The sequence below is a fragment of the Triticum urartu genome, chromosome 6A (assembly GCF_056163025.1).
Source record: "Triticum urartu cultivar PI428250 chromosome 6A, HENAU_Tu73, whole genome shotgun sequence".
In the NCBI taxonomy this organism is placed as follows: domain Eukaryota; kingdom Viridiplantae; phylum Streptophyta; class Magnoliopsida; order Poales; family Poaceae; genus Triticum; species Triticum urartu.
Window position 1 is genome coordinate 752,298 of NC_141878.1, and position 26,965 is coordinate 779,262.

The following is a 26,965-nucleotide window of genomic DNA, read 5'->3' on the forward strand; positions in this document are numbered from 1 at the left end:
GACCTGCAGCACTAAAACCACTGGCCGCTATCACTAGATCCGCTCGTTCGCTGGTTCCACTCCGCTACGCTCGACCCGTCATGTTTAAACCGCCGTTGTCAGTGGAACGCCAGCTTCAAGTCCCGAGGGAATCGGTGCCACTGCTACTATTCCCTGCAGTGGGGGCTAATTAAATCCAAAGAAACAAAGTGCTACTTGCAGACGCAGGCTGGTGCTGATTGATGTCTAATCCGGCCGCAGAAATCTAAGGGATAAACCAACATGACTAGTGCTGGTACTTCGTATTGGGCTGTTTTTCTTCGGAGATCAGTTTGCGTAAATTAGATGGAATACATAAATGTGGAGACCAGCTATGCGCTAATGGCCACGCCCACATACGTCCAAAAAATAAATCAGGTGTTATTTCTCTTATACATTTTCTTAGTGTACTTTAATTACGCTGAGCACAACTACTCTGCTCTATGGTATTTTTTATATGCAGGAGAATTATTCATTATAAAGTGGCATTATGCTGCGGAGATGGAAGCACGCCGACATCGTTCGGCATAGGTGGTTGTTGTTATTCAACGGACTCTCACACCGGCTTACAACGCCGTGGCCGTCTCTCGCGAGCGCACTGGCATACAACGTCACATACGACTCGCGCGTCCACTCTCGCGGCCGGTTCACGCGTCCGCACTGGCTTACAACATCACAGACGACTCGCGCGTCGACTCTCGCGGCCGGTTCACGCGTCCGCACCGGCTTACAATGCGGAGGATAACTTGCTCGTCCGCACTGGCTTACAGTGCCTCGGCCGGCTCATCTGTCTACTTCCGCGGCCGACTCGGCCATGATTAATTTCAGCTTCACCATGGTGATCATCAACCCCACGACAGATAATTTCTAGCCTAACATATCAGGTGAAATCCATCCAGCATATTTTTATATTATATATTGCTTTCTTAAAAAGTGCAATTACTTTGGTTTGCAAGTTCTCCAATGCAGGACAAGTTATATCACTGAGGACTCATTCCGGTTTATCACTGACAAATATGGAGAATCTTAAGACAACTCCTTGGGTCGTCTTAAGACTCGGGGGCTACAATGACATGACTCGGGAACTCCGGGTCCTTGGAAGGAATGATAACCCGGTTCTGGAGGACACCGCCATATTGATGAAAATTTAAAGGCCGTCAGAAAATTGTCGGTTCAAGATCCGGTTCAAGAGACATCTCTCTCCTGCAAAGATTTGAAGCTCTCAAATCCGGTTCAAACATCCGGCTCAAGGTAAATTTGTCTCTTACAAAGCTTTTAAGCTCTCAAATCCGGTTCAAAGTTCCGGTTCAAAAAGAATTAATCTCTCGCAAGATTCGAGTTCTCAGAAAAATTAAAGGTTACCAAAAATAACTTGCTGCCATGATGCGCGGTTCAAACATGGGTATCCTGCCTTACGACTTACCTTATTATGGTCACTTGGGGGCTTCCTGTTCAAACATAGGTCGTATTCGAACCAAAGAGAACATAGCTGTCGGTACCCTCTTGATCGGCACATTGCGAAACTCACTAGGGGGCTTCTTAATCGTATTTGAATCATAGCTTAACCCCTTTTGGGTCCGACTTGGATCGTATTCGAATCAGGGTCGTTAAAAACCTCTCAAGGTCATTTGGGGGCTTCCTGTTCAAACATAGGTCGTATTCGAACCAAAGAGAACATAGCTGTCGGTACCCTCTTGATCGGCGCAACGCCAAAGCCACTGGGGGCTAGATGATCGTATTCGAATCCTAGCTTAACCCCTTAGGAACGGTTTACTGATTGTATTCGAGTCAGAAACCACAATTTTTATTTGGTTTAAGTTTTTGCAAACAATCTTTGGTTTTGTCTTGAGACCTTTTTGCTCATATCTGAAATATATATGTGTGGTTTCCATTAACCCGGCTCGACTTTTGACGATAAGTCGCCATATATGACAATCACAAACATTTGGAAGTTTTGACTTCTAAAGATTGGGTTATCACCCTTACTGCACAGGTATCCTAAACCGGCTGTACAATTCAATACCACAGGAACCGGTTTTTCAAACTGGGTTATATTATTCAAATCTTTAATAGCCAACATGGCTGGGTTTTTATGGTTATCGATAACCAATATTACGATTGAGGTTTTCAAAGTCACGTCAGCGCAATGGATATTATTTTATCAATGAATATAATTTATCCTACAATGAAAGGAATAGTCCCGAGTCGCTGCAGGCTTACAACCCGGCACTTGGGGGCTACATTATTCAGTTTGAGATTATATCAAATATGCAAGTCCCATGTCACTGCTAGCATGCACCATGGCACTTGGGGGCTAATGCGAAGACAATTTTACTGGCCTTATTGAAGATCCGACTCATCACATCATAATGAGCCGGCCCTTGGGGGCTACCAATTGCTCCTGTCAACAATTCAAGGTACACAAGTTTTATTCCATTATATTGAAGGGTTCACTGCTCAGTTGGTAAAGCACAAAGCTCTTAACCTTGTGGACGTGGGTTCAAGCCCCATGATGGGGGCTACATCATATGATGTCCTTTTCAAAAAAAGTATATATAAAGTCCCAGCTCCATATTATCTTACTGAGCCAGCCCTTGGGGGCTACACGTTGTTGTTCAAGTCTATATGATCATATTTATAAAGTCCCTGCTCATTATTGCATAATGACCCGGCCCTTGGGGGCTACACTGGTTGAATTTTTTATGAGTATAAGGCAATTACAAGTCCCAGGTTGCTGCAAGCATGACAACCCGGCACTTGGGGGCTACAATATGGAGTATTCAGTCTTTACTAGTGACTAAGATAAACAACATGAATTTCTTCAAAGTGGCGGTATTTATGTTGAAGCAAGTCTTAAGTCATCACTTTGTTTCTGCTCAAGACTTGGGGACCACAGGTAATATGGATATAAGGGAGAAAAATCTTCAAATTCTCAGTTTTGAGTAAACCAGATTGACCCGGTGTCACCAATAACTATGACCCGGCGTCGGCAACAATTATGACCCGGTGCTATCAATATTTACAAACCGGATATTTTGGCAATGATAAACCGGCAAGTTCTACAAGTCGGCTGAAAGTCAGATAAGTTTTTCAAGACCAATATTTTTTAAGCCGGCGCTTTGGAAGCCGATTCAAGTGGATTATTTCTTATAATATTTGTCTATAAAGATACCAATGTCTGCAAATTGACTCTGAAGCTGGTCTATTGACCCGGATTTCTCAAAAGAAGTACCTGGATTTTTTATTGACAAGATTGAAACATATCTGCTAAGGGAGATTTGCTATGAGATCATGGACATGTATATATCAACAAGGAAATGACAAGGACTTAAGGATGATCAGGTGCCGGCTTACAAAATATTTAACCCGGAGCACGACCTGTCAAATTTGTTCTTGTGTTTATATCACAGATTAGTTTAACATGGATAAATCCAAATTAAACTGGAGGCTAATGTCGGCGATATATCCCGTGGTGTAACCCGGCTGGATGTATGACCCGGATTGATCTTGGCGACTCACTGGTGACCCGCCCGGAGCTTCGCGACTCACGGGTAACCCGCCCGATCTTGGTGACTCATTAGTGACCCGGCGGGTGTTTCAGATGGATGACAAGGCCAAAGGCCCAGAAGACCATCTCATGTTATGGTGGGCCGGCTTAAGAGGAAAGGCATAAGGAATATTCTCCTACAAAGGAAGCAAGACTAGGACTCCACTTGTAATAGAGTAATCCTCGTCCTAGTAGGATTAGTCATGTAACCCGCCCCTTCAACATATATAAGGAGGGGTAGGGCTCCCCAAAGAGGGACACGCAATAAACAATCTCTAGGGATAGACACAAAGGGGGAGCCGGCTTATGCGATGGCTCTCTCATGAGTATAATGAGATCTAGCCACAAAGAGCATGTAGGGCTATTACCGGATGATGTTTCCCGGGGCCCGAAGGTGTCTAAATCCTTGTCTTGTGTTGCGTCTCTCTCAATTTCGCTCAACCCCTCTCAAGCTACTACAAAGATGCGTTGGCCTCATGACCAAGTCCTTCCACTAGGACATCTGCCGTGAAAATTCCACGACAGTTACTTTCGTGGAATTGTCACGGTAGATGTCCTTAGTGTCAGGACTTAGTCGCGAGGCCAACACATCTATGTGGTAGCTTGAGAGGGGTTGAGCGGAATCGAGAGACGCAACACAAGACAGGGATTTAGACAGCTTCGGGCACCGGGAAACATCATCCGGTAACAACCCTACATGCTGTTTGAGGCTAGGTCTCATTATCGTCACGAGGGAGTTGCCGTAAACCGGCTCTCCTCTTTGTGTCTAGCCCTAAGATTGTTGATTGTTGCTTGTAGCCTCTCCCTCCTTAGGGAGCCCTGCCCCTCCTTATATATGTTGAAGGGGCGGTTTACATGTGGAGTCCTACTAGGATTATGTTTAATCTATCTCTAATACAAACCGGATACGAGTCCTGGTCTTAACTCCTTGTAAGGTAAATATTCCTCATGCCTTTCTCTTAAACCGGCCCACCATAGTATGAACCGGCCCTCATGAACCGCCCGTTAGGCCACCGGGTCTTGTCGCTTCTCTGACCCGCCTGCCGCATTACCAATGAACCATAAACCGCCAGGTCCAAACGGGTGGCCAGTGAATCGTCAAGTCTTAGCTGGGTCTCAAGTAAAACCGCCAAGTCCCGTCGGATTATACTTCCGGCCAGTTAATGCCGCGGGGTATATCCCCGACATTAGCCCCCAGTTTAACTTGGATTTATCCATGTTAAACTGATCGTGTAAAATAAACACAAGAACAAATTTCATAGGTTGTGCTCCGGGTTAAGAATTCTTGTAGACCGGCTCCTGATCATCCTTAATTCCTTGCCATTTCCTTCTTCTAGAAAATCCAGGTCAATAAGCCAACTTCATACTCAATTTGTCGACATTGGTTTGTAACCGAGAAATATTGAAGAATAACTCCTTTGACTCAGCTCCCAAAGCACCGGTTTTAAGAAATATGGGCCTGAAAATACTTATCTGATATTCAGTAGGTTTGAAGATGTAAAACTTGCCGGTTTAATATTACCAAAATGGCCGGTTTATAAATATTGATAGCGCCGGGTCATAATTGTTGTCGACACCGGGTCATGTAATTGATCTTCCTGATTTGCTCAAAACTGATAAAATGAAGATGTTCCTCCTTTATATGCATAATACCTGTAGCCCCCAAGTCTTAAGAGGAGAACATAGTGATAACTTAAGACTTGCTCCAATAAATGTTTCAACCTTGAAGAAATCCGGTTTGTTCATCTCAATCATATAAACTGAATACTCCATATATGTAGCCCCTAAGTGTCAGGTTGTCATGCTTGCAGCAACCTGGAACTTGCAATTGCTTATAAAAACTTCAATCAGTGTAGCCCCCAAGGGCCGGGTCATTATGCAATAATGAGCAGGGACTTTGTAAGTATAATCTTGTAAACTTTGAACAGCAGCGTGTAGCCCCGAAGGGCCGGCTTAGTAAGATAATACTGAACCGGGACTTGATATATATATACTTTAATGAAAATAACATATTATAATGTAGCTTCCATCGTAGGGCTTGAACCCACGTCCACAAGGTTAAGAGCTTTGTGCTTTACCAACTGAGCAATGGATCCTTCAATATTATGGACGAAAACTTGTGTACCTTGAATTGTTGACAGGAGCAATTGGTAGCCCCCAAGGGCTGGCTCATTATAATATGATGAGTCGGGTCTTCAATAAGACTAGTAAAAATGACTTTGCATTAGCCCCCAAGTGTCATGGTGCATGCTTGCAGCGACATGAGACTTGCATGTAATCTCAATTTGAATAATGTAGCCTCCAAGTGTCATGGTGCATGCTTGCAGTGACATGAGACTTGCATGTAATCTCAATTTGAATAATGTAGCCCCCAAGTGCCGGGTCGTAAGCCTGCAGCGACTCGGGACTATTCCTTCCATTGTAGAATAAATCATATCCTTTGATAAAATAATAGCCATTGCGCTAAAGCGACTTTGAAAACCTCAATAATACTGGTTATTAATGATCATAATAAAATCCAGCCGTGTTGGCTATTTCAAGATAATATAATCCGGTATGAAAACCTTATTCATTCAATATCATAATGAAAATTCAGCCAAGTTTGGCTATTTGAATAATATAACCCAATAATTTATAAGCGCATGATTCCAAATATATGCTCGCGACTTATAGTCCAAAGCCAGGACGGTTTAATAAACACCGGATCATACTACCGGTTTAATAAACACCGGTGATTTATAATCATGCTTTATTCAACCTGTTTCTGCATACACCAAGTTTAAAGTGTCCTGGCGGTTTACCACCGGACGGGTCATAATGCCCAACATATAACCTAGGTTTATAACCAAGGCTGCATTTAGAATAATCAAATATGAAATATATCATACCTGTGACATTGAATCACATCGTTGGTTTACCAACTTCTTTTTTAGTAAGGGTGATAACCCAAATCTCGAGTACTGATAACTCCTTCCATATTGTGCCGGTTTATGATAAAACCGTGCCGGGTTGTGATAAACACCGTGTTACTCCATAAGAGGATGTTAACAACAAGGATCAAACCGGGCAAATAGTCTCCGGATTGACGTGAACTGTGTTCCGTCAATTGATTGGTTAAAAAACTTTGTTAGTTTAAAAAACACGATGAAAAGCAAAAAAACCCCTTCAAAGAAAAGTGTGAAGCAAAAGCAACGACAAAAGCAATGATCAAATGGCGTTACCATGGCCAAACACGACCAAGCTCCCGTTAGGTGTAACTATGGTTCTAGTCAGCCAGGTCCCCAAGTGATTCTGTGGCATTTATGCCGACCAAATGGCGTGGTCATGGTTCGGGTTCGACCAAGCCCCCAAGTGATTCTGTGGCCTTAGGCCGACCAAGAGGCATGACTAGTTCAGACATGACCAAGTCCCCAAGTGATCTGGTGGCTTTCGCCTATCAAGAGGCATGGTATTGGTTCGGACACGACCAATCCTCCAAGTGATATAACACGATGCTTTTAGCAAAGCGAACTCAAGGGGTAAACCGGAGGCCGCTTTAGAGAAACTCCGTGTAACCTCACATGATGTAAAAGACCAGAGACCCCGCTTTATGAAGCAGAAACCCCCATGTAATCAATAATATATCAGGCCAGTAAGGCGGAATATCCATGTTTGAACTGCGCATCGTGGCAGCAGGTCCTCTTTGGCAATTTTTAACTTTTTGCAAGAGATAAATTCTTCTTGAACCGGATGTTAAACCGGATATTGAGAGCTTCAAAGCTTTATGGGAGACATCTTTCCCTTGAACCGTATTTTAAACCGGAATCTTCATTTTTAGCCGGAAATTTTCTGACAGCCTTCAAACTCGAACTTGCGAGAAGTTAATTCCCTTTCGAACCAGACATTGTTAAACCGGATTTGAGCGCTTCAGAGTAGGAGAATATTTTTCTTGAACCGGATTGCAAACCGGAGTCATTTCTGATGACCTGGAACTTCATCGAGCTGGGATTTTATAACTGTCATATACTTTCTAAGCCGGAAATTTTCTGACGGCCTTTAAACTTTCATCAATATAACAGTAGCCTCCGGGACCGGGTTATCTTTCCCTCCATCATCCTGGGGTTCTTAAATTTGCTGAAACCGGCAAGATTCGCTGAGTCATGTTATTGTAGCCTCCAAATCTCAAAGGTGACTCGAGGAGCTGGCTTGAGACTCCCCATATTTGACCGTGATATAAACCGGCATAACTTGTATATCATTGGTGTTGATAGCACGATGTGAATCCATAGAAGGTTGAGGTGACTGCGGCGGGTTGTAAATGATCCCATATGAGCCGTGTCAGCAACTCGGCCAATGGTTTCCTCAAACTGACGATTTGAAGTTAAAATTGTAGTGGCAGCGACTTGTGCGCCTGCCCATTGAACCATCCAGTGCAAACGGCGGTTTGATGATAATTTGTCTCCAATTTGAAAGAAAACCGGGCTACCCAATCTGTGACTTGCTCATACCCAATAAACAGTTCATGCAGACAGGTGCGGCCCGGTATGTTGATGTAGACCAGGCCATGAGAGACGGACGACAAAAGCGACCGCAACATCAGAGGCAGCTCGGATAGATGAATCGGCCGCGGCATTGTAAACCGGTGCGGATGGGGTAAATCTTCACCGGTGTTGTAAACCGGCACAGACGGGCGGGTTAATCGCGGGTGCTGTCCCGGTGAGTCGAAGTAGTCCGGGCCACAAGGGCGGCGTCTTGCACACATATTCTTTGATCATTGTGGCACGGTCATATGCTAGCACATGACAGTAATTACGCAATTCATATATCCATGATCCGGCCATCGGCCTTGCAATGACCAATTGTCCTGCATATAACATGCAAAGACCAAAGTAATTGCTCTCTGACAAAAACAATATGTGCTAAATTATACTTAAAAGGATATCACCTGATTTGTTTGGACGACGGACGGTAAGTCAATCGCAGGCATGGCAAGCCGCACGGACGGCGAGTCAATCACAGACGTGGTAAGCCGTGCGGACTGCCGAGTTGATGTAGACCGGGCTACAGGAGCGGCGACTTACGCACCTTCGTTCATCGGGTAGTGTGGCACGAACGAAACACTGGACCAGAACGTTGCCAGTGTGTGCTCCATACCCGCAGTATAACATGACCTTTGTCATAAATAACTGTCCTGCATGAAATATTGCAAGACAAAGTAATTGCTCTTTTAAAGAGATTTAATATATACATTAAAAAGTAGATAAGGCAGATAGCACCTGGTAGTATCGTGTAGTGGACATAGCAGTTCACAGCAATTAGTACCAGATCAGTCAACTAGTACTAGTGCTTCTGTATCAACAGTAGTAACACTAGTAACCAAGGCGTACGGTATCCTTGATCTTCACGTGCATTAATAGTACCAGTAGTTGACGTGACTTATCTTGATCAACATGGAAGCAGCAATGTTCAAACCTTCGTGTTAACTCGCCATCTCCGCGTTGCTGAGTCGCCGGCGATACAGTGGTTTATTTTGACTCCAACCCATCACCTCGCAGCGGGCTGGAGAGGCACAGTGCAGGCGGTTCTCAGCCGGGGGTATGTAGGCCTGGAACGGCGACGGCCGGCGGTTTGGAGCCGGAGGCGGCGCAAGATACAGTGGCGAGGCACACTGGCGAGGGAAAAACGCGTCGTAGCCATATCCACTTCCGAATCGTGGCCGTATCCACTTCCTGGTTGTGGTCATCTTTTCCTTTTCCTGATCCGATTTCCACTGTTGAAAGATGCCAGTGCTCCAAAATCGATCTAACTTTGGTTTATCTCTCGGTCTCGTCAGCTCGACATCTTTTCAGCGACCGGCGGCACACTTTTAACTCTGATTTGTTTAAACTTTCAATTGTGACTGATCACACGGAGTTGACGTAGATCCTTCTGAACCGTCATTTTTTGATCCAAAAATCACGAACTCCTCGATCCCTCGGAACCAGCTGGCGTCGCAAGCACGTGGAGATGAGTCGCCGCGAGGAGAGTCCGGTAAGGTAGGCCAATCGAGGCGATGGTTCGCGACAGCGGAGACTTCCAGGCGAAATCGGCGGCTCAGCAGCGATCCGTCAACGAGGTGTAAGCGAGGGCGGTTCGATAGCAGAAATCGACCGCGTGTTTCAATCCGGTTCCGGGTCATGACCACCTCTTGCGGGCCTGGGACTTGAAGCGGGCGTCGTGGCAGCGATTTAGTTTCTTCATCGGACAACATAATCGAAATTGATCTGGACAGATTGCCTGGTCGCATGCGGCAGTACACACAATCCTACTTGATCTTGAATTCTGTGAATAAAAGATTTCTACTTGTCCGTGGCTTGCAGTAGATGAACGATGAACTTGCCGGCTCTGGCCTAAAAACTGTATTACGCCGGGTTGCTCTGTAAGACTGTTCCTTGTCGGCTCTTCTTCATCTGATTACATCGCGAGCTTTCGATCCCTAGGAGAGATCCCTCCAAGAACTCAACACCACCGTGCGCAGGCCCCACGGTGGGCGGCAACTGTTGTGGAATTGTCACGGCAGATGTCCTTAGTGTCAGGACTTAGTCGCGAGGCCAACGCATCTATGTGGTAGCTTGAGAGGGGTTGAGCGGAATCGAGAGACGCAACACAAGACAGGGATTTAGACAGCTTCGGGCCCCGGGAAACATCATCCGGTAACAACCCTACATGCTGTTTGAGGCTAGGTCTCATTATCATCACGAGGGAGTTGCCGTAAACCGGCTCTCCTCTTTTTGTCTAGCCCTAAGATTGTTGATTGTTGCTTGTAGCCTCTCCGTCCTTGGGAGCCCTGCCCCTCCTTATATATGTTGAAGGGGCGGTTTACATGTGGAGTCCTACTAGGATTAGGTTTAGTCTATCTCTAATACAAACCGGATACGAGTCTTGGTCTTAACTCCTTGTAAGGTAAATATTCCTCATGCCTTTCTCTTAAACCGGCCCACCATAGTATGAACCGGCCTTCATGAACCGCCCGTTGGGCCATCAGGTCTTGTCGCTTCTCTGACCCGCCTACCGTATTACCAATGAACCATAAACCGCCAGGTCCAAATGGGTGGCCAGTGAATCGTCAAGTCTTAGCCGGGTCTCAAGTAAAACCGCCAAGTCCGGCCGGATTATACTTCCGGCCGGTTAATGCCGCGGGGTATATCCCCGACAGTTACTGTGGAGGGGACCCAGTTGCAGGCAGTTGGTGCTCTGGACGGCATGATGAAAAAATAGGCTGAAAGAAAAGTGATGTGCCGGTTCAATCCAATGATGAAAATGAATTTTAGATAATGATGGTACAGATAAGTAATGGCGGCTTACATAAAGGCTAATGTCATATAAAGGAAAAAGTGAACCGGCGCTATAAGCCGCCATGACTAGAGACATTTGAGAAATACCAGCATCAGAATTGGCTAAGTGTTGAGAAAAATAGATTTCTTAACTTCTTGATATTATTATGGATCAAATGGCCGTTCAAAATGGAAAATATTCTGGACCTAAAAATATAGCAGCGTTGAGTTCATCAGTCCTAATGCGGCCCTTGTACCAGAAAAAGTGATCTACTAGTATCAAAGAGGGGCACAAAACAACTGCTGCATGAGCATATGTTCTTTTTGGATCAAGAAGAAGATACAATGGAAGAACTATGAAGAAACTGAGATGAACTATGAAGAAACCTAGAAGCCCTAATGCAGATCTGAGGAACGGGAGGGCGCCATGGAAGGTTGCTGCCGTTCTCTGAACCGATTCCGGTTGATGCAGCGGCCAAGGTCGACGACGACAAGGTGCTCTGCGACAGCGGCGGAGCTCGAGCAACAGTGGGGTTGTGAGAGGAAGAAGAGGAAGAGAGGGCAGAATGAGAAAGATCAGGTCGTGCCTAAGGGAGTTCTGGATTAGGGGGTGTCCGGATGGCCGGACTATATACCTTCAGCCGGACTCCTGGACTATGAAGATACAAGATTGAAGACTTCGTCCCGTGTTCGGAAGGGACTTTCCTTGGCATGGAAGGCAAGCTTGGCGATACGGATATGTAGATCTCCTACCATTGTAACCGACTCTATGTAACCATAACCCTATCCGGTGTCTATATAAACCGGATGGTTTTAGTCCGTAGGACAACACATTCATACACAACAATCATACCATAGGCTAGCTTCTAGGGTTTAGCCTCTCTGATCTCGTGGTAGATCTACTCTTGTACTACCCATATCATCAATATTAATCAAGCAGGACGTAGGGTTTTACCTCCATCAAGAGGGACCGAACCTGGGTAAAACTTCGTGTCCCTTGCCTCCTGTTACCATCCGGCCTAGACCATAGTTCGGGACCCCCTACCCGAGATACGCCGGTTTTGACACCGACATTGGTGCTTTCATTGAGAGTTCCTCAGTGTCGTCGCCGTCAGGCTTGATGGCTCCTACTATCATCAATAGCGATGCAGTCCAGGGTGAGACCTTCCTCCCCGGACAGATCTTCGTCTTCGGCGGCTTCGCACTGCCGGCCAATTCACTTGGCCGTCTGGAGCAGATCGAAAGCTATGCCCCTGGCCGTCTGGTCACATTTGGAAGTTTAAACTACACGGCTGACATCTGCGGGGACTTGATCTTTGACGGATTCGAGCCACCGCCGAGCGTGCCGCACTGTCACGACGAGCATGATCTAGCTCTGCCGCCGAACAGTGCCCTGGAGGCCACACCCGCATCGGCTTCGACCCTTAATTCGGAGCCAACTGCGCCGATCGAGGACGGGTGGCTGGACGCCGCCTCGGGGGCTGCGATCCCAACGGCGATCGAGCTGAACACCAGCCCCGTACTCCGCGAGACTCGTGACTCCAAGGAGCCGGACTCCTCCCCGGACAACGAACCCTCCGCGCCCCCGCCGATCGAATCCGATTGGGCGCCGATCACGGAGTTTACTGCCGCGGACATCTTTCAGCACTCGCCTTTCGGCGATATTCTGAAGACACTCAAGTCTCTCTCTTTATCAGGAGAGCCCTGGCCGGACTACGGTCAGCAAGGTTGGGATACGGACGACGAAGAAATTCAAAGCCCACCCACCACCCACTTTGTAGCCACTGTCGACAATTTAACCGACATGCTCAACTTCGACTCCGAAGATATCGACGGCATGGACGCCGATGCAGGAGACGATGAAGAACCAGCGCCTATTGAGCCCTGGAAGGCCACCTCGTCATATGACGTATACATGGTGGACGCACCAAAAGATGACGACGAGGAGTGGAAGGACGCACCGAAGGCTTGTTCCCTCGAAAAGCAGTCAAAGCGGCGACGCAAGCGCCGCCCCAAATCCCGCCTCAACAGAAATAACGATCACACAGACCCAGCGCTGGAGCAGGGCGAACCGCTGCTGGACAACGGCAATCCGGATAATCAAACCGAACAAACAAATTCTATCCAGGAAAATAGTCTGGACGACATAACACCGGACAGGCACCCGGAGCAGCAGAATGCCCGTAAAAGGCTTGTTGCCACCGCAAGGAGTCTTAAAAAGCAGAAGCAAAGGCTCAAGGCTGCGCAAGACACACTCCAAATCAAATGGAGTAAAATACTCAACACAGCAGCGAGGTACGGTGACAATCGCCCCTCCAAGAGCTACACAAAGAGAATGCTTCTACCTGAATTCGATGAGGAGGCCTCAGACCCTCCACAACCAAACATCAAAGTAGCCACCCGGCCGGATAGACGACCCCTCTACCAACACAGAGCGGCATACAACGCCACTCACAATACAACACGCGACCCATGCGAGGGCTCGCACCCAAATGACGGCGCAACAAGATCCATCTATGGACCACACAAGCGCGCCCCAGCATATAATGCAACACAACAAACATCCGAACAACGCGGTACACCCAACTATAGGGGTGCCGCACACCCCCTTTGTTTCACCAATGAGGTGCTGGACCATGAATTTCCAGAGGGATTCAAACCCGTAAACATAGAGGCATACGACGGAACAACAGACCCTGGGTTCTGGATTGAGGACTACATCCTTCATATCCATATGGCTCGTGGAGATGATCTCCACGCCATTAAGTACTTACCCCTCAAGCTCAAAGGGCCAGCTCATCACTGGCTTAAAGGCCTCCCCGAAAGCTCCATTGGAAGTTGGGAAGAGCTCGAAGATGCCTTTCGGGCAAATTTTCAAGGGACTTATGCCGACCTCCGGATGTGGACGATTTGAGTCATATAACTCAACAGCCCGGAGAGTCAGCCCGAAAGCTTGGGAACATGTTTCTTACTAAAAAGAACAAGATTGTCGACTGTCCGGACGCCGAAGCCTTGGCAGCTTTTAAGCATAGCGTCTGTGATGAATGGCTCGTCAGACACCTCGGCCAAAATAAGCCAAGAATGATGGCAGCATTAACAAAACTCATGACCTGCTTTTGCGCGGGTGAGGACAGCTGGCTAGCCAGATGCAGCACCAGCGATCCCAGTACATCTGAAGTTAGAGATGGAAACGGGAAATCACGGCTCAACAACAATAACAAACGCCGGAATAAAGAAGACATCATGAAGGGCACGGCGGTAAACACCGGATTCAAAAGCTCTTGGCCAGGTCAGCAAAAGCCGCCCTCTAAAGGCACCAGGGATGAACTGTCCAGCCTTAACAAAATTCTAGACCAAGTATGTCAGATCCATAGCACCCGTGGTAAACCTGCTAATCATACCCACAGAGATTGTTGGGTCTTCAAGCTGTCCGGCAAGCTAAACGCCGTACACAAGGGGGAGGATACACCAAGTGAAGACGAGGATGAGCCTCCCAAGCAAGACACTGGGGAACAAAAGAAATTTCCACCAGAAGTCAAAACAGTAAACGTGTTACACGTGATCAAGGGAAAAAAATGCGGCACTCCCAGGAAAATATACCCAAGTGCCTGTCACCGCGAAGTCCTGCCACTGGTCATCTCAACCAATCACTTTCGACCATCGCGATTACTCAGCAAGTATCCGACGCGCAGGATGGGTTGCCCTGGTATTAGACCCAGTAATTGGCGGATATCACTTCACACGAGTCTTGATGGATGGTGGTAGAAATCTAAACCTAATATATCAGGATACAATCCGCGGGATGGGGTTAGACCCAACAAAAATTCGCCATAGCAATACTACCTTTAAAGGAGTAACGCTAGGCCCAGGGGCTCGTTGTACGGGTTCCCTCCTAATACAAGTTATATTTGGCTCCCACGATAACTTCCGTCGCGAGCATTTAACCTTCCACATCGCTTAGTTCCGAAGTGGCTATCAAGCAATGCTTGGATGCGAAGCTTTCGCTCTCTTTAATGCAATACCACACTACGCCTCCCTCACACTCAAGATGCCCAGCCACGTGGCATCATTTCAGTGAACGGAAATATCAAGCGATCTCTGTGCGCCGAAGAGAGCATGGCTGCCTTGGCAGCTGCACACTAAAGGCGCCCGGACTAGCGAAAGCATCCAATAGGTCGTCAAGACCTCAAACACAACCAGCCAAGTCCGGCGCCGCTATTTATACCGAATAAACGGTCACACCCCTATTTGTCAATACAAGGGGCTCAACGCGCGCAGACAAGTGGCAATCTTTTCTCATCTTGAATTATACATGGTTTCTTTAAAAACTATCTTTTTGCACGACAGCTTTTTCACCTAAATTCCTCTCTTTTACAGACGATCATCGTGCTACACCCGTCCAGGATACGGCACAACGGAGACACAGGCGCAGACATGCAGCAGGGACCCGCCGCAAGGATTCTTTTTAGATTAAGACCCTGCGTAAACCTTTTTTACTGTCTCTTGTTGATACATATCCTCCGTTGAGAAGGATGCTGACGTCTTGGCATGTGGCCACGCCAGAACAATGCACGTACCTGGACACAAGGGGCTTCTTACAAAGGCCATTATTTAGGCCCGGTTTATACCACAAAGACCGAATACCTTAGGGAGTGTTCGGCGTCGCGAGTTTGGCCCTATATGCATCAGCTCTGAATCATTGTCTTTGGTAAAATGTTGGGTTTGCCCGGCTCCTGTGTTTTGGTGCCTTACGTTCCGCTTTACCGGCTAATGTAGCACTAGGAGAACTACTGCGATTGTGCCCTGGTTCATCCGGTCGAGCACCTTAGTAGAGAAAGCCGAAAACTGACTGTCATGATATGGCGTGAGACTGGTCAACCACTCGATGACCTATTGGAATGTTAGAATTCCTCTGCCTTAACGAAGGGCCGTTTTTCGGCCAGGCATGTACGCACCCCGGGATCGGGAGAGTGCGGAGCCACCAGGGGCTATCTAGTAGCCCCACTATCAAACTCCTATGGCTAAGTGAAAGTGCTAAAGCATTATAGTCCGGTAGCCTCGCTCACTCCGCTATCATCTCCTTAATAGGACCAAGACGTTGGGTTAAGTGTGAACACGTGTTTTTTGCGAGCACCTCCGCATTATATGCGTGGGGGTTGAAGCCGACGGCTGCAATCTTTCAGGTTATACACATGTATACATAAACGGCCGCCCAGGAGGCATCATATTACTTACAGGCAAAAGTATATAAATAGCCTTATAAAAATTCATAAAAGCATTTCGCTTACAATGAGATTACATATCACTCAAACATAATATTTTTTGAGCATTGGGTCTCTATCAAACGATCACCCTCAAGAACTTCTTCAAAGTAGTGCTCAGCAGCCATTCGGCCTATGGCCGAATTCCGCGCTGCAACAGTGGTGGCATCCATCTCCGCCCAGCATGCTTTAACACGGGCAAAGGCCATCCGTGAGCCCTCTATGCACGCCAACCTCTTAATCGCATTAATGCGCGGCACCACGTCAAGGAGCTGCTGCACCAAGCTGAAATAGCTGTTCGATTTTGGCCTTTCCGGACAACCTATTCAGTTTGGCCCATTCGGCTAATTGGTCAGTCAATGAAAATGGACGCTCGGGAGAATGGAATTGTGTCCAAAATAGCTGGTCCACTTCCCGGTCCGTTTGACCCTGGAAGTACTTGACCGCATCGGCAGCGCTTGCCGCAAAATCCATATACACATCCTCCGAACTCCACAGCCGATCCAGAGGGGCATACCGTGGATCTCCGAACTTCCTCCGCAGCATAAAGGATTTCGCAGCTACAATATCCCCGGCCTCCCGCAGCTCCTCCTTCTTCGCCCTCATAGCAGAGCGGATGTCTTTTCTCGTCGCAGCAGCCTTCTCAAGGTCCGATGCCTTCGCTAGGTTTCCCTTTTCAAGAACCTGGCAGCGGTCGGTGGCGGCTTTTAATTCCATGGCCATCTTGGCCATATTATCTCGGATCTCGCCATGCGCGGCCTTCTCGGCTTTCAACTTTCGGCCGGCTTCAAAGCAGCCGCATTACCAAACCTCGCTTGTTCCTTGGCTCGGGCAAGTTCTGCCCGCAAGGCTTCAACAGTAGCAGCTCCATCTGCAGTCACAACATATTAAAGATACTGGCATCATGCTGCTCTTACTATGTGGCGTTTACCAGATAATGACACTTACCCTGTGCCTCGTCAAGCCTTTTGTTAACAAGCTCGATGTCGGCGTCTGCCGCATCCAACTGCCGTTTTAAATGGACAAACTCGCTAGTCCGGCTAGCCACCGGAGCTTCCATCACCTGCACATAAAGGCAGTACGGTTATAACCTGGGAATATGATCCTTTGTTCGTCGTTATTTCCGACGGCCACCAGAGTCTCAGGGGCTACTATCTACACAGGGCACACCTAGTATGTGCAGGACTATCATACATTATTTTACGTATCTCAAAGCCTGTCAGTAGACTCATAAAAGCTTCATGCAATCCTCTTTCGGCGGACGAGATTCTCTCCATCACTATATTCATTAGCATACGGTGTTCATCTGAGATGGCCGCTCGCCCCACCAACTCCCTCAGAACATCCGATCGCACACCAGACGGTGCCGGACTCTTTTGTCTGCTCTCTTCGGGAGCCAGACACTGGGAGCTTCGGGGGTCAATGGGATTATCTTCTGGCCTCACCGGATTTGGAGAGGCCCTCCACGACGACACTTCGGGGTTGCCCGCTTCTGGAGCGGAGTAGTCCGGAGGAGGCGTTTCGCTCTCCATCATCTCTAGAAGAAGATCCCCCGAAGACGAACTCATTTGAGAGGGGCTAAGGCCCGAACTGCAAAGATATATGCGGTGGTTATTTTCTCAGAAGAAAAAGATGGCATACCTGTACTATTAAAGTATTTTCGGTCACTTACGACTCGCCGGAGGATTGATTCCCCGAGCGCAGTCCTTTTCCTCCTCCGGTCGTCTTCCTTCAGGGAGACGCTCGCCCCCTCGGTTAGAATGGGCAGCGTTGGAGGCCCGCGTCCGCCCGTATTATCCTTCCCAGTATCTTCCTTCGAGGGCTCCGGGCAAAGTGCGACCTGGAGCAACTTTTCCAATACCGGATTGTCCAAACCCTCAGGGAGGGGGGCCGAACACCGAATCAACTTCGCCTTTGTTATCCAGTCCTGGTCAAAAATCTAACTCTCAGAAATAACTTTGTAATAGATGAGAGATAGTATGTTCGGACGGAAGATTCCTTACCTGTTCGGCGGCGCGGTTACTGCTCAGGCCCACGTCCTCGGTGATTTCCGGACACTCTACCTGAGGTCCGAAGAATGACTTGTACATCTCCTCGTGCATCAGGCCGAGGAAATTTTGAATGACACGCGGTCCTTAGGGATTGAACTCCCACAAGGGAAGGGGCCGGCGTTTGCAAGGCTGGACTTGACGAACCAGCATAACTTGTATTACCGCAACCAAACTAAAATCTCCATTGAAGAGATCTCGAATGCGGCTTTGCAGTATAGGCCCGTCCTTGGCTGGACCCCAGCTCAGACCTCTGCTGATCCATGACATCAGTTGTGGTGGAGGGCCCGAGCGGAAAACAGGGGCGGCCGCCCACTTGGCACTTCTAGGAGCCGTGATGTAGAACCCCTCCTGTTGGCACAACTCAGAAACCTCTGGAATGGAACCTTTGGGCCATGGGGCTCCCATCATCTTGCGTATTGATGCACCTCCGCACGCTGCATGTTGCCCCTCGATCATCTTCGGCTTTACTTCAAAGGTCTTGAGCCACAGGCCAAAGTGAGGGGTAACCTGGAGGAAGGCCTCGCACACGACAATAAATGTCGTGATATGAAGAAAGGAGTCCGGAGCTAGATCTTCGAAATCTAGCCCGTAATAAAACATCGAACCCATAACGAAAGGATCCAGAGCAAGGCCTAGACCTCGGAGGAAGTGGGAGACGAACACGATGTTCTCGTTGGGTTCGGGGGAGGGGACGGCCTGTCCTCGGGCAGGCAGCTGATGCAAAACCTCGGTGGTCAGATATCTGGCCTCCCTCAACTTTTTGATGTCTTCTTCCTTGATGGAGGAAGACATCCATCGCCCTTGAAGGCTAGATCCGGACATGATTGAAGGTTCAGAGCACCTGACCTGAACCTTGGGTGTTTGAGCTTGAGGTGGGGGAAGGATTCGATTGAGCACGGGAGGGAAAAAGTAAAAACCTGGTCCCTTTATAAAAAGGGTGAATATCAAGCGTCCTCTCCGTGGCCGTTTGGACTTGCCTATAATCTAGGAGTCCTAGAAGCGGTTGGGTTACCCACGCCCGTATTGATGAGAATCCCGGAATAAGGGGACACGATCTCTGCTTTAACAAGACGTGCCAAGGAAACCGCCTCGCGTAACACGCTGAAGTGGGACAATAAAACGATTCGAATAAAGACTTGGCCGTGGTGCGATGTCACACTACGGAATACGTCAGCAGATTAGATTTGTGTAAATATTATTCTCTCTATGGCAATATGTGGAAACTTATTTTGCAGAGCCGGACACTATCTTTGTGTTCAAAATATTCTATGAAGTATTTGGAGGAGGAACCGCCTTGCAATGCCGAAGACAAACTGCGCGCCGGACTCATCGTCATTGAAGCCTGGTTCAGGGGCTACTGAGGGAGTCCTGGATTAGGGGGTGTCCGGATGGCCGGACTATACCTTCAGCCGGACTCCTGGACTATGAAGATACAAGATTGAAGACTTCGTCCCATGTCCGGAAGGGACTTTCCTTGGCGCGGAAGGCAAGCTTGGCGATACGGATATGTAGATCTCCTACCATCGTAACCGACTCTATGTAACCCTAACCCTATCCGGTGTGTATATAAACCGGAGGGTTTTAGTCCGTAGGATAACACATTCATACACAACAATCATACCATAGGATATCTTCTAGGGTTTAGCCTCTCTAATCTTGTGGTAGATCTACTCTTGTACTACCCATATCATCAATATTAATCGTGCAGGACGTAGGGTTTTACCTCCATCAAGAGGGCCCGAACCTGGGTAAAACTTCGTGTCCCTTGCCTCCTGTTACCATCCGGCCTAGATGCACAGTTCGGACCCCCTACCAGAGATCCGCCGGTTTTGACCACCATCAAGAGGGTTTTAGCCAGTTTCTGTAGAAAATGTGTTTTCTTCCACCACCTCCAAATCACCCCAAATTTGTTTTACATTCTAAAATAGATGTGCCAAGCATGTCTATGAAAGAAATTTGGAAAAATTGAATCCTGCAATGCCCCGTTAAGGTGTGGACCGATGTTTTGATCAGTCAGTGTAGGTGGCAGAATAAATTCAAATAAAATTTAAAAACATTTAAAACCTAGCTATGTTTGCCCAACATATGAAGTGTGCAAAATTATAGGTGATTTAGAGAAGGTCGAAAAAATCACGCTATAACACGAGGGACCATTTGGTCTAGAGGGCAGAATAAATTCAAATAAAAATCTAAAAAATCGAATACCTTGAAAACCTAGCTAGGTTTTTGCAACATATCAAGTGTGCAAAATTATAGGTGATTTCGACAAGGTCGAAAAAATCACGCTAAAAATTGCAAAACCTTGAAACCCTAGCGATGTTTTTGACAAATATCAAGTGTGCAAAATTATAGGTGATTTAGAGAAGGTCAAAGAAATCACGCTATAACACGACGACCATTTGGTCTCACTTAAGCCTGTTTCTGTAGAAAATGTATTTTTTTTCCACCACCTCCAAATCACTCCAAATTTGTTTTACATTCTAAAATAGATGTGCCAAGCATGTCTACAAAAGAAAATTTGGAAAAAATGTATCCTGCAACGCCCCCTTAAGGTGTTGACCGATGTTTTGATCAGTGAGCCTAGAGGGCATAATAAATTCAAATAAAATTTAAAAAAATTTAAAACCTTGAAACTTAGCTATGTTTGTGCAACATATGAAGTGTGCAACATTATAGATGATTTAGAGAAGGTCGAAAAAATCACGCTAAAACACGAGGGACCATTTGGTCTCACTTAAGCCAGTTTTTGTAGAAAATGTGATTTTTTTCCAGCACCTCAAAATCATCCCAAATTTGTTCTAAATGCTTAAATAGATGTGCCAATCATGTCTATGAAAGAAATTTGGAAAAAAATGTATCCTACAATGCCCCCTTAAGGTGTAGACCGAAGGTTTGACTAGTCAGTCTAGAGGGCTGAATAAATTGAAAAAATTTAAAAAATTGCAAAACCTTGAAACCCTAGCGATGTTTTTGACAAATATCAAGTGTGCAAAATTATAGGTGATTTAGAGAAGGTCAAAAAAATCACGCTAAAACACGACGACCATTTGGTCTCACTTAAGCCTGTTTGTGTAGAAAATGTAATTTTTTCCACCACCTCCAAGTCACTCCAAATTTGTTTTACATTCTAAAATAGATGTGCCAAGCATGTCTATGAAAGAAAATTTGGAAAAAATGTATCCTGCAATGCCCCCTTAAGGTGTTGACCGATGTTTTGATCAGTGAGTCTAGAGGGCAAAATAAATTCAAATAAAATTTAAAAAAATTTAATACCTTGAAACTTAGCTATGTTTGTGCATCATATGAAGTGTGCAACATTATAGATGATTTAGAGGAGGTCGAAAAAATCACGCTAAAACATGAGGGATCATTTGGTCTCACTTAAGCCAATTTTTGTAGAAAATGTGATTTTTTCCACCACCTCAAAATCACCCCAAATTTGTTCTACATGCTTAAATAGATGTGCCAATCATGTCTATGAAAGAAATTTGGAAAAAAATGTGTCCTACAACGCCCCCTTAAGGTGTAGACCGAAGGTTTGACTACTCAGTCTAGAGGGCAGAATAAATTGAAAAAATTTAAAAAATTGGAAAACCTTGAAAACCTAGCGATGTTTTTGCAAAATATCAAGTGTGCCAAATTATAGGTGATTTAGAGAAGGTCGAAAAAATCACTCTAAAACACGAGGGACCGGTCTCACTTATGCCAGTTTTTGTAGAAAATGTGATTTTTCCACCACCTCCAAATCACCCCAAATTTGTTCTACATTATCAAATAGATGTGCCAAACATGTCTATGAAAGAAATTTAGAAAAAAAATGTATCCTACAACGCCCCCTTAAGGTGTAGACCGATATCTTAATAAGTTCGTCTAGAGGGCAGGATAAATTCAAATACAAATCTAAAAAATTTAAATCCTTAAAAACCTAGGTATGTTTTTGCAACATATCAAATGTGCAAAATTATAGGTGATTTCAAGAAGGTCGAAAACAGCAGGCTTAAACACGAGGGACCATTTGGTCTCACTTAAGCCAGTTTTTGTAGAAAATGTGATTTTTTCCACCACCTCAAAATCACCCCAAATTTGTTCTACATGCTTAAATAGATGTGCCAATCATGTGTATGAAAGAAATTTGGAAAAAAATGTGTCCTACAACGCCCCCTTAAGGTGTAGACCGAAGGTTTGACTAGTCAGTCTAGAGGGCAGTATAAATTGAAAAAATTTAAAAAATTGTAAAACCTTGAAAACCTAGCGATGTTTTTGCAAAATATCAAGTGTGCAAAATTATAGGTGATTTAGAGAAGGTCGAAAAATCACGCTAAAACACGACGACCATTTGGTCTCACTTAAGCTAGTTTCTGTTGAAAATGTGATTTTTTTCCACCACCTCCAAATCACCCCAAATTGGTTTTACATTCTAAAATAGATGTGCCAAGCATGTCTATGAAAGAAATTTGGAAAAAATGTATCCTGCAATGCCCCCTTAAGGTGTAGACCGATGTTTTGATTAGTCAGTCTAGAGGGCAGAATAAATTCAAATAAAATTTAAAAAAAATTAAAACCTTGAAACCTAGCTATGTTTGTGCAACATATGAAGTGTGCAAAATTATAGGTGATTTAGAGAAGGTCGAAAATATCACGCTAAAACACGAGGGACCATTTGGTCTCACTTCAGCCAGTTGTTGTAGAAAATGTGATTTTTTTCCACCACCTCCAAATCACCCCAAATTTGTTCTACATGCTCAAATAGATGTTCCAAACATGTCTATGATAGAAATTTGGATAAAAAACGTATCGTACAATGCCCGCTTAAGGTGTAGAACGAAGGTTTGATCAGTCAGTCTAGAGGCCAGAATAAATTGAAAACAATTACGAAATTGTAAAACCTTGAAAACCTAGCTATGTTGTTGCAACATATCAGTTGTGAAAAATTATAGATGATTTAGAGAAGGTCGAAAAAATCACGCTAAAACACGAGGAACCGGTCTCACTTAAGCCAGTTTTTGTAGAAAATGTGATTTTTTCCATCACCTCCAAATCACCCCAAATTTGTTCTACATTATCAAATAGATGTGCCAAACATGTCTATGACAGAAATTTGGAAAAAAATGTATCCTGCAACGCCCCCTTAATGTGTAGACGATATTTTAATTAGTTAGTCTAGAGGGCAGAATAAATTCAAATAAAAATCTAAAAAATAGAAAACCATGAAAACCTAGCTATGTTTTTGCAACATATCAAGTGCGCAAAATTATAGGTGATTTCGAGAAGGTCGAAAAAAGCAGGCCTAAACACGAGGGACCATTTGGTCTCTCACTTAAGCCAGTTTTTGTAGAAAATGTGATTATTTTTCCACCACCTCCAAATCACCCCAAATTTGTTCTACATTATCAAATAGATGTGCCAAACATGTCTATGAAAGAATTTGGAAAAAAATGTATCCTACAACGCCCCCTTAAGGTGTAGACCGATATTTTAATCAGTTAGTCTAGAGGGAAGGATAAATTCAAAAATAGAAATGTAAAAAAATTAAATCCTTAAAAACCTAGCTATGTTTTTGCAACATATCAAATGTGCAAAATTATAGGTAATTTCAAGAAGGTCGAAAAAAGCAGGCTTAAACACGAGGGACCATTTGGTCTCACTTAAGCCAGTTTTTGTAGAAAATGTGATTTTTTCCACCACCTGAAAATCACCCCAAATTTGTTCTACATGCTTAAATAGATGTGCCAATTATGTGTATGAAAGATATTTGGAAAAAAATGTGTCCTACAACGCCCCCTTAAGGTGTAGACCGAAGGTTTGACTAGTCAGTCTAGAGGGCAGTATAAATTGAAAAATTTTAAAAAATTGTAAAACCTTGAAAACCTAGCGATGTTTTTGCAAAATATCAAGTGTGCAAAATTATAGGTGATTTAGAGAAGGTCGAAAAATCACGCTAAAACACGATGACCATTTGGTCTCACTTAAGCTAGTTTCTATTGAAAATGTGATTTTTTTTCCACCACCTCTAAATCACCCCAAATTTGTTTTACATTCTAAAATAGATGTGCCAAGCATGTCTATGAAAGAAATTTGGAAAAAATGTATCCTGCAATGCCCCCTTAAGGTGTAGACCGATGTTTTGATAAGTCAGTCTACAGGGCAGAATAAATTCAAAGAAAAATTCTAAAAAAATAAAACCTTGAAACCAAGCTATGTTTGTGCAACATATGAAGTGTGCAAAATCATAGGTGATTTAGAGAAGGTCAAAAATATCACGCTAAAACACGAGGGACCATTTGGTCTCACTTCAGCCAGTTTTTGTAGAAAATGTGATTTTTTTCCACCACCTCCAAATCACCCCAAATTTGTTCTACATGCTCAAATAGATGTTCCAAACATGTCTATGATAGAAATTTGGAAAAAAAGTATCGTGCAATGCCCGCTTAAGGTGTAGAATGAAGGTTTGATCAGTCAGTCTAGAGGCCAGAATAAATTGAAAACAATTACGAAATTGTAAAACCTGGAAAACCTAGCTATGTTTTTGCAACATATCAAGTGTGCAAAACTATAGGTGATTTAGAGAAGGTCGAAAAAGTCACGCTAAAACACGAGGGACCGGTCTCACTTAAGCCAGTTTTTGTAGAAAATGTGATTTTTCCATCACCTCCAAATCACCCCAAATTTGTTCTACATTATCAAATAGATGTGCCAAACATGTCTATGACAGAAATTTGGAAAAAAATGTATCCTGCAATGCCCCCTTAAGGTGTAGACCGATATTTTAATAAGTTAGTCTAGAGGGCAGAATAAATTCAAATAAAAATCTAAAAAATCGAAAACTTTGAAAACCTAGCTATGTTTTTGCAACATATCAAGTGTGCAAAATTATAGGTGATTTCGATAAGGTCGAAAAAAGCAAGCTTAAACACGAGGGACCATTTGGTCTCTCACTTAAGCCAGTTTTTGTAGAAAATGTGATTTTTTCCACCACCTCAAATCACCCCAAATTTGTTCTACATTATCAAATAGATGTGCCAAACATGTCTATGAAAGAAATATGGAAATAAATGTATCCTAGAACGCCCCCTTAAGGTGTAGACCGATATTTTAATCAGTTAGTCTAGAGGGCAGGATAAATTGAACTAGAAATCTAAAAAATTTAAATCCTTATAAACCTAGCTATGTTTTTGCAACATATCAAATGTGCAAAATTATAGGTGATTTCAAGAAGGTTGAAAAAAGCAGGCTTAAACACGAGGGACCATTTGGTCTCACTTAAGCCAGTTTTTGTAGAAAATGTGTTTTTTTCCACCACCTCAAAATCACCCCAAATTTGTTCTACATGCTTAAATAGATGTGCCAATCATGTCTATGAAAGAAATATGGAAAAAATGTATCCTGCAATGCCCCCTTAAGGTGTAGACCAATGTTTTGATAAGTCAGTCTACAGGGCAGAATAAATTCAAAGAAAAAATTTAAAAAAATAAAACCTTGAAACCTAGCTATGTTTGTGCAACATATGAAGTGTGCAAAATCACAGGTGATTTAGAGAAGGTCGAAAATATCACGCTAAAACACGAGGGACCATTTGGTCTCACTTCAGCCAGTTTTTGTAGAAAATGTGATTTTTTTCCACCACCTCCAAATCACCCCAAATTTGTTCTACATGCTCAAATAGATGTTCCAAACATGTCTATGATAGAAATTTGGAAAAAAAGTATCGTGCAATGCCCGCTTAAGGTGTAGAATGAAGGTTTGATCAGTCAGTCTAGAGGCCAGAATAAATTGAAAACAATTACGAAATTGTAAAACCTGGAAAACCTAGCTATGTTTTTGCAACATATCAAGTGTGCAAAACTATAGGTGATTTAGAGAAGGTCGAAAAAGTCACGCTAAAACACGAGGGACCGGTCTCACTTAAGCCAGTTTTTGTAGAAAATGTGATTTTTCCATCACCTCCAAATCACCCCAAATTTGTTCTACATTATCAAATAGATGTGCCAAACATGTCTATGAAAGAAATTTGGAAAAAAATGTATCCTGCAATGCCCCCTTAAGGTGTAGACCGATATTTTAATAAGTTAGTCTAGAGGGCAGAATAAATTCAAATAAAAATCTAAAAAATCGAAAACTTTGAAAACCTAGCTATGTTTTTGCAACATATCAAGTGTGCAAAATTATAGGTGATTTCGATAAGGTCGAAAAAAGCAGGCTTAAACACGAGGGACCATTTGGTCTCTCACTTAAGCCAGTTTTTGTAGAAAATGTGATTTTTTCCACCACCTCAAATCACCCCAAATTTGTTCTACATTATCAAATAGATGTGCCAAACATGCCTATGAAAGAAATTTGGAAAAAAATGTATCCTACAACGCCCCCTTAAGGTGTAGACCGATATTTTAATCAGTTAGTCTAGAGGGCAGGATAAATTGAACTAGAAATCTAAAAAATTTAAATCCTTATAAACCTAGCTATGTTTTTGCAACATATCAAATGTGCAAAATTATAGGTGATTTCAAGAAGGTTGAAAAAAGCAGGCTTAAACACGAGGGACCATTTGGTCTCACTTAAGCCAGTTTTTGTAGAAAATGTGTTTCTTTCCACCACCTCAAAATCACCCCAAATTTGTTCTACATGCTTAAATCGATGTGCCAATCATGTCAGTGAAAGAAATATGGAAAAAAATGTGTCCTACAACGCACCCTTAAGGTGTAGACCGAAGGTTTGACTAGTCAGTCTAGAGGGCAGTATAAATTGAAAAAATTTAAAAAATTGTAAAACCTTGAAAACCTAGCGATGTTTTTGCAAAAT